The 18,524-nt window shown below is 42.4% G+C and overlaps 1 protein-coding gene across 1 annotated transcript in view; it reads right to left on the bottom strand.

The window, feature by feature from the left end:
- The window catches only part of GRM7 (glutamate metabotropic receptor 7), a 2,427,639-nt gene that overhangs the window by 784,152 nt on the left and 1,624,963 nt on the right, over positions 1 to 18,524 (bottom strand). The gene's annotated exons all lie outside the window — the stretch shown is intronic.

Below are 18,524 nucleotides of genomic sequence, written 5' to 3' on the forward strand. Positions count from 1 at the left end.
GCTAATCATTCATAGAGTATTGTTAAAGTGAGCCTGAACTTATATAAAGTAGCCATCACCTACCCGGAACCTCTAGAGGAAATTAAAAACAATTTTAGCACCTTTTCACTTCCTTGCAAACCACATTAAAGTAATTCACCTGTGTTTAAAACTCATCCCTGTTTTCTCTAAGCTTGCTGGGAGAACTGGAACTGTGTATTGCATTATAAAGTGTGATTTGTTGGGATTCTTGAAGACTGTGTGCTCTCCTTCCATTTCTTGTATTGCATAGGGGGGGAGTGAATTGTCAAAAGAAAAAGTGATCATATTACCTTTTGCTAAAATCATAACAAGTTATTTCTGTACTGCATTTTATTCCACCTTGCGTTTCCTTGAACCATATAAAGCATTCTTTCCCACCTTATTCTTCTGTTCCTATTCATAAGTTACCTCTTGCGGACTACTGCTCATATTCACAAGTGTAATATCCATTATCAATTTATTTATAGAAGTATGATATATATATATTGTTTAAATTTCCAAATAAACCTTTTAATTTGCAAAACAAACCTACTTCTTGGCTCAGTGGGGTCAAGGGGATTCTAAGAGGGGAGTGTTATACAAGGGTTGTCATCCAGAGTACTGAACTGGATATAAAAATACATCAATAAGGGTTTTCCTCAGCATCCCAGACTAGGCATTGACTTAGCTGTAGTGTTGATTGAATATCGCTTACAGCATCTACATATCCCAGGCTTGCTATTTGGCCTAGGTCCTATTAACCGGCACCCTGTTTCATGCTTCTTCCTGCCACTCTCACCGCTTCCACCTTTGCATCAACCCACCTTTCATAGGCCTGCAAAGCTAATCTCTGCGCCATTGCTCATAACTCTGGTCCCTGATAGCACCTCCTTTATTTAGTCATGAAAGTAGTAGTGGCTCTGCACTGGGAATCCGGCATTCCATTTCTATGTCAGCCATGTTTTCTGACCCATCAACACAGCCTGTGCACTGGCCCACCCTCTTGATTATTTCTTTAGTTAACTCCTTAGCTTTGACCGGTGTATCATCAATAGCAACACTGTTTCCCTCCTGTGTCTGTTACCAAGAGGTCACATTGCTCAGTGGCCATAACATGATCTTGGGCTGATATGATAGGTGTTTTATAACGGGCTTAATAACTAGAGGTTTCTAAGTGCGGACCCGGTGATCAAACTTGTGTTGCTCCATATCGCCTTGCTTCAAAGGCAAGCACGTTGCCGCTGAGCTATCCTCCCGAGACTGGCGGTACTGCCACCTATTAACAGCCCTTTGGAATGACACATTATTGCCAAATTTTTGATGATTCTTACTCTGGAAACAGAAAGACAAGGAATGTGAGGTTTCCCTTTGAATTGTCTGCTCCAACCCACTTCTGACAAATTATTCTAGAATATCGTACAAAAACCATTTGGGAGGCTGTATGAGGCATCACAAATAGATATTGTAATGGATTGGTGGTATACTGTCAATCAAACGTAGAAAGGTGTAGCTTGGAAAGGGTAACAGACATGTTTGACATCATTTCTGCATTGCTAATATGTTGACACCCGTCAAACTTGCATTGAACCTCTGGAAAATACCCTCTTAATGTTCCTCCGAGGATCACTGCATGTCTCTGGAGAATGTCTAAAACTTTTGGGGGTGAGGGGTAGTTATACTTGTGGAAGCTTAAGCAGTCAGCTATTCTTGCCTGATGCGGGGTGAATTTAAAGGCCCCCAATTAGAAATCCCTTTTACGTGAATAACAAGATTTTAAACACTGAACCAAAAACGGCCTGGCCGTTGTTGTTGTTTTTCAAGCAAAATTAAAGAGCAATGTGGAAATTGCTCTACCTGTCATTACCAATGGACAAGCAGCATTTTAATTTACAAAAGATGGAGGAATCAAAGATCCCTTTCACATGGAAAACCGGATTTGTACAGATTGAAAACAAAAACGGCCTGCACATGTGTGTGCAGATAAAAACGGGTTGAAAAAATTTTGAAAAAGTTAAAGTGAAAAAAATATCACTGCTCACGGAAAAAATTCAATAAAACAAAACATGATGTGTGTGTTGACAAAGAGCATGATGGTCCTTACTATCACAACTGCTCAGAGACTGAGTGCTGAAATACAGAAGGAACTAGAAAAAGAAGAAAAGCTCTTTTTAGAGAACACAGCCATCACTAACGCCCGTGATCAGCTTAAAAAAACCAACAACATTTTTGAAGACTTCAAGACAGCTACTATCACAAAAAAGACCAAGAAGTTACAGTTAGACATTCAAGAATTTAAATTGGATAACATTTTTCCTTACACTACCGATGAATACATTGATGCTGCTAAAAAAACAGGCTGCATCCCAATCAAAGAACAAAGGAAGACGTCGCTGGATATCTTTTTCAAATTCAAGCAGTTGTAGCTCAGACGACCAAGCCCGGTACAATCATCACCAACAACAAACATTTGGAAATGATTTACCGCCCCCTCCTTTTTTAGGCAGAGGAGGGCCAGGAGGCCCGTTTTGGGGACAACAATGGATTCCTCCATATCATCCATCACAACGCCAATTTCGAGGATGGAGACGCCCCAACAGATAACTGATTGTCAGCAAAAAATGCCAATTTTTTATTTAGCTAAAATTGAATTGACGTCTGCCCAGATCTCAGTACTTTCAAAAGAGCTTTCATTTGTACCCACTCAACCGATGGACTGGTTCGAAACCGAATTAGAGATTTGTCGTTTTCTCCAACCTTTGAAAAATGCATTGTCCGTGTTCTTGACAAGCTCAAAACCATGGAGAAGCCCCTCAGATACAATCTTCCCATGTCGGAAAATCAAGCACTTATGGAATTATCAAGAAATTCTTCCATCGTTATCAAACCAGCTGACAAGTGTGGCGGGATAGTTGTGATGTCAAAAGCGCAATACCAAGACATGATGAATGATCTATTAAAAGATCAAGTTAGCTATACAAAACTCAGGAAAGATCCCACAAGTGACATTAGAACTGAAATTGAGAGTGCAGTACAATTTGCTCATGACCGCAAATGGATTACAGACAGGGAATCAAAATTTCTGACTACAAGCCAAGCCCGCATACCAACAATGTATGCACTCCTGAAGATACATAAAAATATGGAAAAACCACCTGGGAGACCAATAGTCTCTGGCTGCGGCTTCATACTTGAGCATCTGTGTAAATTCATTGACACTTTTTTTGAAACCCATTAGTGTCAATACGGAAACATACCTTAGGGATACAACTCATACCATCACGATTTTTGAGAATCTTGACTTTGACCAATCAACTCAGATACTAATTACAATGGGCATCCAGTCCCTGTATACTAGTATACCCCAAGATCAGGCAATTGACTGTATGCAAAAACACCTTACAGAGCATGACACACAGGACCGAGTCCCACACAACTTCATTTTGGAACTCATGCCCATAGCACTTAATAAAAACTATTTCGAATTTAATGGTCAATTCTATTTGCAGACGAAGGGTACAGCAATGGGGGCTGTATTTGCCCCTAGTCTAGCTATACTCGTCATGTTCAAATTCGAATTACAACACATCCTTTCCATTACCAACCCCTTCCGTCACCATATATAAAAGTGGAAGAGGTACATAGATGACATAATTTTCATCTGGACTGGACGCGAGTCAGACTTGGCACTTTTTTTAAACTGGTTGAACAATATTGATACCAATATTAAGTTCACAATGGAATTTAACACTAAACAAATTGTTTTTTTAGATCTGGTCATTAAAGATGAATCAGGCAAATTGATATGTTCTCTGTATCATAAATCAAGTGCTCGTAACACTCTGTTGCACTACTCTAGCAACCACCCACACCATCTTCGTGACAATTTACCACATGGACAGTTTCTCTGCATCCGGAGGAACTGTTCCAATCTGAAAGACTTTTATGAACAATCTGAAAATTTGAGCATCCATCTTATTGAAAGAGGTTACCCAAAAAGATTGATTAACAAAGCCAAAAAGAGGGCACGCTTCACAGACAGGGACATACTGCACTCCCCCAAACCTGCCACTGACTCTCTATCAGGCACTGACAGTACCAAAATGACATGTGTCATAACCCATGGACCACAAACCTTCCAGATCAAAAAAGTAATCTCCAAGTATTGGCCAATTGTAAAACTTAGCCTGCCCGACGCACCATTGCCGAGGTTCGCTTTGAAAAGGGCCAAAAACATCCATGACAAAATTGTACATTCTATTTTTAAGAAAGATCCTCCGACATTGGGACTTTGGGACCTAAGAACAACTGTTGGTCACTTCCCTTGTGGATCCTACTCTGTCTGGCAATTCACAACAAGACCCAAGGAGTTTAAAATTCGGGCCAGAACCTGGACCCTAGTGTCTATGACAAACTGCAAAACCAAACAAGTAGTGTACTGCATCCAATGTCCTTGTGGCCTTCAATATGTTGGACAAACTTCTCGACCAGTCCACATTAGGATTTCTGAGCACCGCTCAAGAATTCGGTGCCGGACGGAATCTGCACCTCTTGTAATCCATTATATCGAACTACAGCATTCTGCCAATGATATTTTTTGGTGGATTTTAGATGTAGTCAAAAATACACCGAATGTGTCCCAGTGTCTCCTTCAGAAGGAAGCACGATGGATTTATAGTTTATCTACCCACACCAATGGGTTGAATGAGGAGTTTCTCCCCACATCTTGAGCATACCTTCTGCTCTTTCTCCATGAAATGTTAGTCTTTTTGCGGATGTGACTATCCATTTATATTAATATGTGATAACTGAGGCCATTCCCACTGGAATTGACTGTTATCCAGCAGCTGTTTTCCGAATATGGGTTTCTGATTTTTGCATGTCTGCATTTATGCTAATTTGCATCGTTCATTTGACCTTTCTACTCTAGATGCAAATACAGTCCTAACTAACTGACCCTTTTACTTGTACTTTGAGTTTCAGCACTCTCTACATCTGCCCAGTGATCCACCTGCTTGCCTACCTATACTTGGGAATAATGTATTACTATCTTTCATTTTCTCACTTTTTGCACGCGATCCCTTGATATTTATCGACTTTCATTTTTTGGGATCAGGCGGTCAGTCTACAAACTGTCTGTTTTTTCCTTTGTGTGACAGCACACCTTTAGATTCATTACTAGAATCAGGAGCCTTCTCGCCCATTTGCGCTACACAGTGTGCCTCTGCACCAATTACTTTTTCAGCATCCAAACCAACCACCAGGATGCTCTATTTACTTCAGAACGCATTTAATTTGGCACCAAGAGATCAGCTTTACTCGCCTATCACAGCTCTAACGCCAGATGACACTAACGCAATCGTCAGCCGTATTCTTTACATAGAAGACACGCTGGTCTCGAGTTCGCATGCTAGCCCCACAGAGGTGGGGCAGCAAATATCCAATCCAATTCATCATACTAGGAGGCACGTCGGTTGTGAGCCTATCCTGGCTCCCGATTGACGGGGCCCAATAGGAGGTGGCTTTGCAGTTATCGCCCTACCCCTATTTCTATCCTTTCGGCTCTGCATCTGTAACTTGCAAGCACACGCATCCGAGCGCTCTGCAGAGCCAGATTAATTCAGCTGCCAGTGAGCAGGCTGCCAAATAGCAGTAAGAAGGTTTCCAGTCCTATTCAGTCCATTTCAATTCAACTCTTCCTTCAGACTTGATTTGCACTCGACCCGCACCGAATTACCCCATTTTATCTATTATATTTTTTCCACTTTTTGCTGACTCATTCATGTCTTTTTGCCTTTCTTTTTTCTTTTTCTGTATTACAGAGACAGCGTTCGTCGCGCCCCCCCCTTTTTTGAAGACATGAGGCTTGTTACCCTCAATTTCAAGCACCACTTCAAACCTCAAGCTGTTTCCAAAATCACTTTGCTCCTATAGCGCCTGCTATTCTCACTGGTTCAGCGGGTACTTAAGTGCCTTCTAAACATTCAGTCATGAATTGCATTTACACTCATTCAATTGTCCACAGGTTTACCCTTTGATGTTAACCCTTGACCTCAGGATCCATTCCTAGGCACGCTGAGAAATACTATACCAGCACAAAACCCTTCCAGCGTTATGCAAAGCAACATTGACTGACAGGTAGTTTTGCAACCCTTCATTACCCCTCTTTTGGAACACCTGTTCTAGTATTATTCTCAAACCCTTGTGTTTGCAATTCTATTTCTTAGAGAGTGTTTTTTCCAAGGCGATCCCCTCTTTGATGATGTAGTGCTGCTGTGGGTCACCCAGGGCCCATTTATCCAGACGCCCAGCACCGGTGTCCGGCTCGCACCATGCCTGGTTACTTCTACTTATCCACAGCCCTTCTCATTGGTCATTTTTGTGCCTTGTGGCTTTTAACTCTCTCTCTAAGCAATCTTGGTAGAATCTCATTAAGAGATTATCTCTTTCACATCGTTTATCTTGTCTATGTCTGCTTCCCCACAGGGTCCAGTTGTTGTGTGTTATTTCGCCCTGAGGAAGGCAACTCTAATCATGTCCTGGAATTATTTGCCAGACAGGTGGCTCTTTTGCCGAAACGTGTTTAAGATGTCTGCTTAATCTGCTGTTTTTGTTAGCTTTTTGACACGTACACGTAGGCTGACCTGTCAATAAAATGAAGAACATAGATAATCCAACCTTGCCAATTCTGCAAAAAATGTATGTATTGGCTGAATACAAGCCAAATCTAAGAGTATTGGCTCAGTTCTAGGTCATCACTCAGAATTGGCAGTTTTTATTTTTTGATTTTGTTTGTTTGTTTTGTCTTAATCTTTAAAGTAAGACCGCTATTTCTGTTTATGTGTTCTCAATGTTCAACTTCATAACCAATAGACAAGTGTACCCATTTGTTCACCACACTATTTTTCTTTAGCTGCTCATGCATTTCTTGTCTATGATGTCTTTTTGTAAAATAAATATGTTTACTGTTTTCAACATGAGACTACTTGGATTGCTTTCTGAGTCTGTAGTAGCCTAAATCTATTGGTTCAGTGATACCTCCTTGGTACACTCATTAAATAGTTTATCATTCAAGCACTTCTCTAATTAAATTCATAACAGTATGGGCCCTATTGGTTTAACTTAGCTCACAGTCCCTCTCCATCACTGCTTTTGGGACACTTCCCCTTCCCTTTGTGTTGAAAGAGCAATGTACACACACAAAACTCCAGTGACATTTAAAGACCTACTTTCATGAAAAAAGGGCAGCCCAAGGCAGACCCTTTTGCTGGCTGTGGGTACAACTTCACAAGTAAACTCCCACCCCCAGCCTGGATGTCACATCTCCCATCTACTTACCAAAAATGCCCTGCTAAAGGTGTCGACATTCAATGTTCTCCATACTTGCTGGCTCTGAAAGCACAAGTTACCCTTGGCTGGAGCATGACTAATATGTATGAACATGGGGGCACCCACTTCAAAGAGCAAACCTTCAACAATGAGGAGATTGACTATGGGCACAGGCTGACCCAGTTGTAGAGGAGCAGCTGCATGACGCTGCAGGAAGTCCCATCCTCTATTTCCTTTATGTTGGAAAGTGTAGATCGTGCCATGTTTGACACCAGCAGCAGCAAAGGAGATACCCATTGAGACAGCCCTAGTGAATGTATCCCAGAAGAGATGACAATCTGAGGGAGGATCTCCCTGAAGGAATATGAAAAAGAGCAAAGAGAGGAGCAAGTGACGTCACAAGAGACCTGTGCGACATCCCGAGATGTTAGCTAAAGAGAATGCATGGATCCTATAGAAACTAATGTTGGAGTTATGAATTGAGTGAACATATATGTGCAAAAAGAAGATTGCATGCACACGAAGTGTTGCAGAGAATCAACCGTTCAATAATTGTACAGATGCTAAAATGCAAGTAGATTAGGTTTTCATAGAAGCTAGCTATACGTAGTGAATAGAATGCAGGCAAAGCCACCATTGTGTGGGAGCTGGACATTGGTATCATGAATTTTAGTAAGCCAGGAACCATGAAGAGAGAAGGCGAAAATTGTGTTGCAGCAAGAATACGCTGAAAATCATGGAGTTGCATGGCGAGGCTGTCTGTCCTGGTATCAAAACTGAAGCAGCCAAGGTCAGTTCTTGAAAGGAGTGAACGTGCAAGGGATGAATCATCTATTGTTAAGGTGCAAAGATAGAACACTGGGAGTGCCAAGTTGTATTCATTTAAGACATTTAGAAGCTGCAAACTGGACCAAATCGTGGTCTTCTGTCACGTGAGCCAAGTATGAAAATAGACTTGAACATGGAGTCCTAGAACAACAATAGTGAGTGTCTGCACTCGCATATATTCCCACAGACAAGGATACTTTGCAAGGCCATGTTCAATGACAATCTTTATGGCAGAAGGCTTTGCTGATAAGAGTTGATGGGCTAATTGGATGGGGAGGTAGAGTCAAGTCAACCTCCTTGCACCTGGGTCTGGGCTTGCATGCTGCTAAGTGTTCAGAATGTGTCCCAACATGGCCCAAGCATGCCAACCAATTGTAGAGAGCCGTATAAAAAGGTGCTTATAGTTTGAAGACCAATTGAAAACTGCATACTTAATTATGTTTATGAAGACATGTTTTAAAGGTACCACCTGACAGTGGGAAGCCACCTACAATCCTACTTCCTATAGAAAGTATATTTAGATGTTCCCCATGAACCAATTACAATCCCTTGTAGGTTTTTCATTATTTGCCACGTAGTATGACATCGCCTGTGATGTATTTTTACTATAAAGTCTATGTTTTGTGAAGAAATCATTAAGAACCTGAGGAAACATCTATTGATGATCGTTGTAACCTCCCTGTTTTAGATAATTGTTAATAAAACAGTACTTTTGCCATCTTCCTTAGTCGGTACGGTTATTTGCACTTAGAATTACTCTGCAATCCCAGCCATTGCATGCACGTCACTTAAGGGCCATAAGCTCACCATCAAAATAAATGGCCGGAAGCAGGAGCAGGACCATTTGTCCCACATGAAGATACTCAATTTATTTAAAAGGACTATTATCATTTAGGCCTTTTTCTCAGCCATCATAAGGTGGATGGATTTCATCTATGTACTATTTTTTAAGTAATTTCCAGGTGATTTTTGGGATATACAATGTATCTTCATGTGACTCTGGGAATTGTAATGGCTAGTTTAACTAGGTTTCTGGAGATCTGAACATGTTCAAAATGTGAGAGTTGGTGAGCGGGTGGAAAACAACATTAGGAATATGCTTAATAAATGACATATCCATAACTCTTGTGCTTTTTATGGAAATGGCAGAAAGGTGCCACATGGTCATGCAACATGATACTCATTTGGTGGTCGGCTTATCTAATTCCCCATGCATAGCTGAAATAGAAAATATGTTTAGTCTGGCAGTTGCAAGTAAAATTATGAAGATGTGATACATAACTAGATTTTAGACAAAAAGTTGAAAGGAGATCAAAGGATGGTGACAAATGGGAATTGCCATATTTTGCTCTAGACCCCTAAACTTATCCTGACTTAGAGGCTGCGTTTGGGAGGAGATATGATATGATATGATTTGATATGTCATTTATAACGCGCCTATACAAGTGTTTCAAGGCACAACGAGGCAAGGGAGGGGAACAGAGGGACAGCAGAGACAATGATCTTACTAGGCGAGGTGACATTGAGATTACACAATTTCTGGGGAAGGGGAAGGGGATAAGTGTACGGGGAAGGACGAAGGGGCATTGCAGTACATGGGTGTAACAGTAACATAAATAGAATAAATAAGAAATAAGTAATAGTGCAGACAGCTGGTGGCAGTCCAAGGGTTAGTGCAGACAGCAGAATTCAAGTGCTGGAAGGGGGCTGTAGGGATACAGAAAACAGTCCCTAAGTGCGGGGGAAGCCAGGGATGCAGTGCAGTGGTGCAACTGGCAGGGGAGGGGACCTGGGCCTGAGATCAGAGGGTAGCCAGGTGACCAGTGCAGTTTCAGCTAGGGGGGTAAGCAGGGGAGAGGAGGAGAGAAAGCAGAAGCAAAGAGGAAGGTTTTGAGGTGCTTCCGGAACCAGAGATGATTCTCCTCAGGTTTCACAGAATCGGGGAGGCTGTTCCAGAGAGGCCCCATCCGAAGAAAGAGCTACCACTAACCTGTTGCTTGGAGAAGCGACTGACCCTGAGGTAGTTGGCGGTGGATGAGTGAAGAGTTCGAGAAGGAAGATATTTAGGAATAGAAAGTTGAAGGTATTGAGGCCCTTGGCCCCAGAAGGCCTTGTGGCCAATGCAGAGGGTTTTGAACTTTATCCTTGTTGTCACTGGGAGCCAGGGCAGAGATTTCAGTCCTGGAGAGATACAATCCCTGGGCTTGAGACCAAGGACATGTCTTGTAGTCCTGTTCTGGATGAGTTGCAGAGGGTGGAGAGTGGAAGCAGGCAGATTTAGAAGGAAGCTGTTGCAGTTGTCAGGCCTAGAGAGAACCAGAACTATGGAGACAGTGAGCTTCTGGGGGAAGGAGAGGAAAGGAAGGATACCTCTGAGGAGGTGCAGTTGGTAGTGTGACTTCTTAGAGACATCAGAGATGTGAGGAGAGAAGGAGAGTGTGGAGTCGAAGATGACCCTGAGGTTGTTAGCCTCGCAGGTGGGAGCCGGAAGAGGGACAAGCGAGGCCGGCCAGAGAGTGGAAGGAAAAGAAGGTGCAGGTGTGCCGATGAGGAGGATCTCCATTTTACTGGCATTCAGGCAAAGATCATTGGTGTCACACCACTCCTGGATTGCAGAAAGACAATCTTGGATGAGAGAAAGAGAAGAGGCAGCAGAGGAGGGCCTGAAAGTAAGCAGAGTGTCACCTAAATAGCACTGAAAGTTGGGAGAGATAACAGCAATGCGTTGAGCGAGAGGTGCTAGGTATTGATTGAACAACCAGGGAGAAAGGTTAGACCCCTGGGGGACACCACAGGTAGAGAGAGAGGTGGAGGAGATGAAGGACCCAAGTTGGACCTGGAAGGCTCAGTCAGAGAGGAAAGAAGTGAGCCAGGCCATAGCCTGATCAGTCATACCCAGGTTTTCACATAGGCGGTTGAACAGGATGGAATAGTTGACCATATCCAAGGCAGAAGAGAGAAGGCAAGTGTGGCGTCGAAGATGACCCCACAGTTTTTAGCCTCACAGGTGCGAGCAGAAAGAGTGCCAGGAGGGGCCGGCCAGAGAGTGACAGGAAAGGAGGGAGAAGGTGTGCCAATGAGGAGAATCTCAGTCTTACTGGCATTAAGGCAGGAATCATTGGCAGCACAATACTTCTGGATTGCAGACAGACAGTCAGAGATGAGCGAAGGAGAAGAGGTGGCGGAAGGGAGCCTGAAAATCAGTTAAGTTTCATCCACATAGCACTGAAAGATGGGGCACTAGAGCAGCAATGTGGTGGGCAAGACATGCCTAGTATTGATTGAACAGCCAGGGAGAGAGATTAGACCCATGGGGAACACCACAGGTAGAAATACAGATAGAGGAGAGGAAGGACCCAAGTTGGACCTGGAGAGAAGGGGAACTATCCAATCCTAGTGGCAGGAAGTATTGCAGGCTACCTCCGCAAGATTGTAAAATTGGCGGTGTCATTGCTGCTATATAAGGGGGACTGCACTGGGACAAGGGACAGAAAAAGGAGAAAGACAGGAGGACACAGAGAAGAGACAGACACCTGGAAGACTGCTGAAACGTACCATCTGACAGCTGTAAGGAGATACCAGAGGAGATTGGTGAGAGTGTCCTGCGAAGCAGCTCACTTTCCTGAGCCTTAAACAGAGGCTTGCTATGTAAGTAGAACTGAGCCCTAGGAAACCAAAAGGTGGGGGAGTCTTCTTGCCTTGAATCCCTTTCCCTTTATAGTGGGTGGAGGGTGCGGAGGGGGCATAACTGTGTAGGTCCTTAGCCTATGTAAGAGAAAATATTAATTTAATTAATGCCTTAGTTGGCAGAACACTACGGGGTTGAATTTTGTTAAAATTCAAAATTAACAAAGCTCACTTCCCAGTGTGCGCTGAAAACTATAGCCTATAATTTAATTGGATAATCCTTGTTGTCCAGCTGACCCGACTTCTTTAAGGAAGAGGGGTGTTTGTTTGTTTGTTTGTTTATTTATTTAGTATGGCGTGCAAAACCCAGAGGTAACAGAGTGCAACAGAGAGCAGGAAGGTAGGATTACATAAGGCACACATGAAAAAGAAGCATAGCATTACATTGCGAGGAATGTGCATATATACATATATACATATAGTTAATAAATTGCTTACATATTTTGTTTAGTGCTGTGCATAGCGACAATTCGGTTGAACATAAATATTTACATATTTAATGCTGAACAAAGGCATGGGTGGGTGAGATGGCAGGGTTAATCATGGGGATCATTGGACCGCAACCAGGTGAGGGTGTTTCGCCTGAAGCTGCAGTGGGATTGGTCTGTCCTAATGTTGAGTGGGAGGGTGTTCCAATGTTGGGCTGCCAGGACAGGGAAGCTATTTCCTCCAGTTTTCTTTTGCCTGAAATTGGGTACCTGCAGGCAGTAAGAGTTAATCGATCTGGTGGGGCGGGTGGAGTTTTTTTCTTTATTCTGGATGCGAGATAGGGGGGGACTGCGTTGTTTAAGCATTTGAAAGTGAGTGATGCCATTTTGAGAGAGATGCGGTCAGTGATTTTGAGCCATTTGTGTTCTCTCCTTTTGTTGGGTTCTTTGGAGGGTAGGTTAAGGGCTGTTCTGAGAGTGTTATTTTGTAGTGTCTGTAGTTTGTTGGTTATGTATTTGTTGGCTCCTAGGTACATGGCATTACAATAGTGAAGTCTGGATAGTATTAGGGCATTGGCAATGATGATGCAGCTAGCTTGGGTGAGGAAGGCTCTACTTGCCCTGATTAGCTTGCATGTGTAGGCAGTAGAGGATGCTAGTGAGTTGACTTGTTTTTTTAGTGACATGGTTGCATCAAGGTGAAAGCCTAGCGTTTTCACTGTTTTGGCCACTGTGATGGTGTTGCTAGGAACGTTGAAGGCCTTATAGTTGGAGCTGAGTTTTTTTTAGATTACTGTTGGATCCGAGGAGCAGGATTTCGGTTTTCTGATCATTCAGGCATAAGCCGTGTGTGGCCATCCATGCCTGAATTATGAGATATATTTTGTTTACCAAGGCCGTATCTGAGTCGAAGTTGCCGAAAGGGGTATGAGGATCTGGGTGTCATCTGCATAGTTAGTATATGAGACACCCAGTCTGTCCAACTCGTCGAATAGGGGCTTGGTAAAGATGTTGTAGAGGGTGGGAGAGATGCAGGAGCCCCGGGGTACCCCACAAGTTATTTTGATGGGGTCTGCTGAGGCTAGGGTAGAGAAGACCCTCATGGTTCGATTGTCCAAGAATGATTGGATCCAGGATATGGCCTCTTTCGAGAAGTGGGCAGCTGAGGCCAGGTGTTCGCACAGGACTGCGTTATCCACCAGATCGAACGCTGCTGACAGGTCGAGGAGGAGTAACATGGTGGTGTTCCCTTTGTCGTTAATCTCTTTGATCTGGGTTTTGAGATCAATTAGGGCTGTCTCGGTACCGTGCTGCGGTCTGAAGCCTGATTGACGTGTGCCTAATAGTTTGTGAGTTTCAAAATATTGCTGAATTTGTAGGTATGCTACTCTGTCTATTATCTTTAACAGGAACGGCAATGTGGTGATGGGCCTGTAATTGGTGGGAATAGCAGGGTCTAGGGTTTGCTTCTTGAGGAGAGGCAGGACCCAAGATTCTTTGAGGTTGCTTGGTATGGTGTTGGATGAGAAGGATGCGTTGATCAGCTTGGTTATAAAGGGGCTAGGTCCCTGGCAGTATCCTTGATTATCTGGGGAGGGCAGATGTCGCCTTTGCAGTTAGATGGTTTATGTGAGGCTATAACTCTTTCTGTTTCTGGGATAGATATTTTGGTGAACCTGAAGAGGTTCTGGCCTGGAGGGTTGATTGTTTTGGCGTGGTTGCTGGGAGATGCTTCATTAGTGAGGGAGTCTTTTTTTAGTGCGATTTTAGTTTGGAGAGTTTTGATTTTATTAGTTAGGGCGTTTTGGACGCTGGTGCACCATGCTTTGTCCTTAATTATGTTGTCTGGAGGGATTATGGAGGATTCTAGTTACCTTAGTATGGCAAATAGTTCTCTGGTGTTGGAGCTAGATTTTTCGATTCTTTCATTGAAGAGATTCTTTTTAGTGAGTAGAATTTCGTTTTTATAGTTGTTTGTGAAAAGTTTAAGTTGTGATTTGTTCTCTTCTGTAGGGGAATTGCGCCATTGGGTTTCAAGTTTCCTTTTGTGCAATCTAAGTTCTTTCAGATGTGGGGTGAACCAGGTGCTCAGGTGGGCTTGTTGTTTGCTCTTTTGCAGTTTGAGAGGGGCAATGATGTCTAGTCCTTTCTTTATGGCATTGTTGTAGTTTTCTACTAGACATTCTGGATTTAGGTTGTCGGGAAGAGCTTTAAGGGTTGGCAGTAGTAGTGGTAGGAGGTTGTCAGGGATTATATATTTTTTTTGCTCTAGTGGGCAGTGGTGGTGCCATGATTTTTCCTTTGTTGACTTCTTTATTGAGAGATAAAGTGAAGTCAATGAGGTGATGGTCTGTCCAGTGTTGGGGGGCCGTTTTGGTGATGACGGTGTCGCAGTTCAGGGTGGCGAACAGTCAAAGGTCCTACCTTTATTATGGGTGGGGGTGAGCACTCTTTGGATTAGGCCGTGTTCATCTAGCATGTTAGCTATAGCTTGTGCTGGTTTGTCATCAGGGTCATTTAACCCAAGGTTCAAGTCACCTAGCAATAATATTTGGGAGGTGTCTTTTATGTTGTTGGCTAGGAGGCTGGATAGGTCTGCTTCGAATTAGCCAATGGGGCCAGGTGGCCTATATATTCGGTAAATAGTTAAGGTGCGATAGTTGGAGATAGGCAATTTGGCTACTTGGAGCAAGCAGGATTTGAGAGGTGCTTGAGGCAGTGGTCTTAGCTCGAGGTTTGTTTTAGCTATGATGGCTAGGCCACCTCCTCTGTTATTGGGCCTGTCCATTCTGATAATTTGGTAATTTTCTGGAATGGCTATTGAAAGTGCTGGGCCTGCTGCTTCGTGCAGCCATGATTCAGTGATTGCTAGGAGGTCGAGGTTGTTTGAGGATAATGTGTCTGCTATTTCTGTGGCGTGGGTCACTAGTGATCTAGCGTTGATCAAGGCTCCGGATATAGTGGTAGTGCTGGGTGTGTCCTGGATTGTTATAGGGATGAGTTTGAGCTGGGTGGAGTTGTGGCAGGGTGTGGTTTGGTTTGGACAGGTTTTAGTGTGTTGCGGGGTGGGTCTCTTGTTGTGGCATATAGGCTTGTAGAGGCGGGGTAGTCTGGATCGTAGTTTGGTGTTTCTTTCTGAGGTTGGGCAGGGTGCATTTTCTGCAGGTTACATAGTTATGGCAGCAGTAGAGATGTCAAGGTGTAATAAAGGTATGAGGAGGTACGGTAGGGTGGCTGTTTGGCTCTTACTAAGGTACATTGTACGATTTGGATCCGGGATCAGCGATAGTAGTGTGGTATGGCTATTGTATAGCAGGGCTGTTCTGGCTATAGCGACAGTAGAAGTGTCTTTGTTCTTAAATCAGTCCAACCTTTTTATCCAGCATCCCCAACACAGGCCTGTCAATGAGGGGGTTCTGAAATCTAAAAGACCCCAATGCATTCACATTATTCTGTCTGACTTCCCAACATAGACCAAAGCAAGGGGGGGGTCTGAAAAACAAAGCGATACATCACCCTGTGTTTTGGTGTGGGCAAAATTATAATTGCCATATGTATTTTTACCAATTGCAAAATCCTACTGCTACCCTTTTAAGCCTGCAGGAAAATCAAAATCGCAAAACATCACATACATGCCTTTGTTATTGAGCAGTGTAATTATTTTGTTAAGTGAAATGTGCAAAAAGTAAAGAATCAAGATTGTATTCATTTTAACTCTTTTTAACTCACTTTTGTGATTTATTTATGCTGAGAGAAGTTGATTGTGTTGTGCCACGGATAAAGTGTTTTCTGATTTCTTCATGCTAATTTCTATTAGTTTTAATTTAAATAAATACCAATATATGTCACTGCACCAGCCTCGTTCTTGGCTCATTGTTAGCTCAGGGAAGAGGTATCCAAGGGGCTTGATGTGTGCTAAAATCTGTTAAACAGTTTGTTGCATACCCACGTGACTGGGGAGGGAAGGAACTCCCCGTGTTGAGGTAGGATTGCTGGGCTGAATGCAGAGTAAGGAATGTACACTGCAAGCAATTGAAAAATCATAAATGGCAATATCAGGAAAAATACTTGAGACAGATATATATTTCGATCGCAGCTGTTCAAATGTTTTGCATGCAACATTGCAACTCACTGTTGGAATCATTTTAGAACGCAATTAACCAGAGAGATGGCTCACTGCAAACAAAATGATAACTCACTAACTTACGTGGATTTTGTATGAATGCAAAAGCTAGCACCTAAAACAGATTCTGAAAACGAACAACTCTAATTTCCTCCACATGACAAGTATGGTCGACTAACAAAAAGTGTGACTCGAATCAGCCTGGGCATGCACTGCATTTAAGTCATCATGCTTCATCCATCCCACCTAGCCTCTGCACCAAAACCACATTATTAGACAACAAGAAAACCCAAGATTTGTGTCCCATCTCTTTCTTGTCCGTGTGAAAAGAAAGGCTGTGTGTTGTATCTGTCTGTTGTCTGAATGGATGAGTGGTGTCATGAATGGTGTGTGAAATGTGCAGTTAATTAGAATTATACCCACCCATGAGTTCCAGGAGTGGGATTGGCAGTGGTCTTATCTGGGTGGTGTGCACAGGGGGGGCTTCAAATTTCATCAAATTCAATATGTAGCTTAAGAAGATCTCTATTAATGAAATGTATCCGAGCATCCAGAGAATTGACTTTACACATCTTATATTGGAGGTGTGTTAAAATGAATGCTTAATGATGCATAGAGAATGGCTCGCTCCGAAGATTAGATTAATTCACCCTCTTTTTGTAGAAACTCAATATTCACATTTGAGACTGAATGCTGTTTGATGTGATGTGTGAGACAATGTCATGTCATTTCATCCAAAATAAACCATTAGGGGTGAGGAGGCAATACTAATTTGGTATTTATAATGCAAAATTAACCTCTTGTTTAATATAGCAACTCCAACAATTCATTGCATATAGACCTTCAAACACAATGCCACGTGGTAATGGACATGGATCAAGACTGCCCTAGTCACCACCAGGTCAAATGTTTTGCCACACTCCCAAATTACACATACAACGTGAACTAATTGTTATTATACTTAATGTTTTAGATACACATAACACATTCTATTCAATTTAGATTTTTTATATCCATGGATTCTGTTTCTCGATTCTGAACAATATCACACCGAAAATAATTGTGATTCTCTAAATCATTAGGTCATGCGGAGGGTCTAGAATCTCTTTTAACTTACAGCAGAACATTGTATATACCACTGACGTGACTTTATAGGAAGTAACAGTTGATCATCAGACAAAGGACCTTTGGAAGTCTCAAAATGTAATGCACCATTTCATCTTTGAGCATATTTAGTCACTAATAGAACACATGCATATCAATGTAGGGGCCCTGTCGAATGCAAATGAGCATAATGAAAAGTCATTGACGCAGATCACACTGTGTGTGAATGACATTAGCGCAAAATAGCATTTAACATTTGATCCAAAAAGTAATTTCAGCTCAAAATCACAAAGATAAATGTGAAAAAAGATATGTACTCTCTTTTTAAATTTGCAGGGATCTTTTAAATTTCTGCACTACGGTCAGATCGTCCACTTGAAAATCAAATGATGTCTCATTTGGATTATTCGAGTGCCAAATAACAAAACAAAAAACATTTGTGGCATGCATTGTTGTAACTTACTTTAAAAAGTATACATAAACTCGAATATAGAGCAGAGGTCTGCAATCTTTGAGTGCTGAGATGTTTTGAACTTGAACTCTCAAATGCCCTGGTCCTTATGCTCAACGGTGATTGATCATTGGAGTTTCGGTCCCAAAAATATCGAGAGGCACAGTTTTTAATTCATATTTACAAAATACACACTGGAACCGTCACTATATTGAAAAACCATGGGATGTGCCCTTCCCCCATTACTAGACCCATATACCACCCAAAATACATAGTGGTGAACATGGAAATTAAATTTAATTACTCTGCCTGGCTGCTTGTTATTTTCCATTCTCAATGTATGTATACTGTCACATTTGAAGCTTGTTAACCTTATAGCCTTATAACCACATTCATGACTCAAGAAGTATCTGTATGGCGTAGGTTGCACCTGTTGCTTAGAAGTGGTCCATCTATGAGTTGGTGCACCATAAAACATCATATTAAAATATAATACCATACTATGCTATCCAATCTTTGAAAATGTGTTCCTGCAACCACTGTTTTCTCCTTATCTGAGAGTAAATCAATTCTCAGC

The sequence above is a fragment of the Ambystoma mexicanum genome, chromosome 2p, assembly GCF_040938575.1.
Source record: "Ambystoma mexicanum isolate Mex_15411 chromosome 2p, UKY_AmexF1_1, whole genome shotgun sequence".
Taxonomy (NCBI): Eukaryota; Metazoa; Chordata; class Amphibia; order Caudata; family Ambystomatidae; genus Ambystoma; species Ambystoma mexicanum.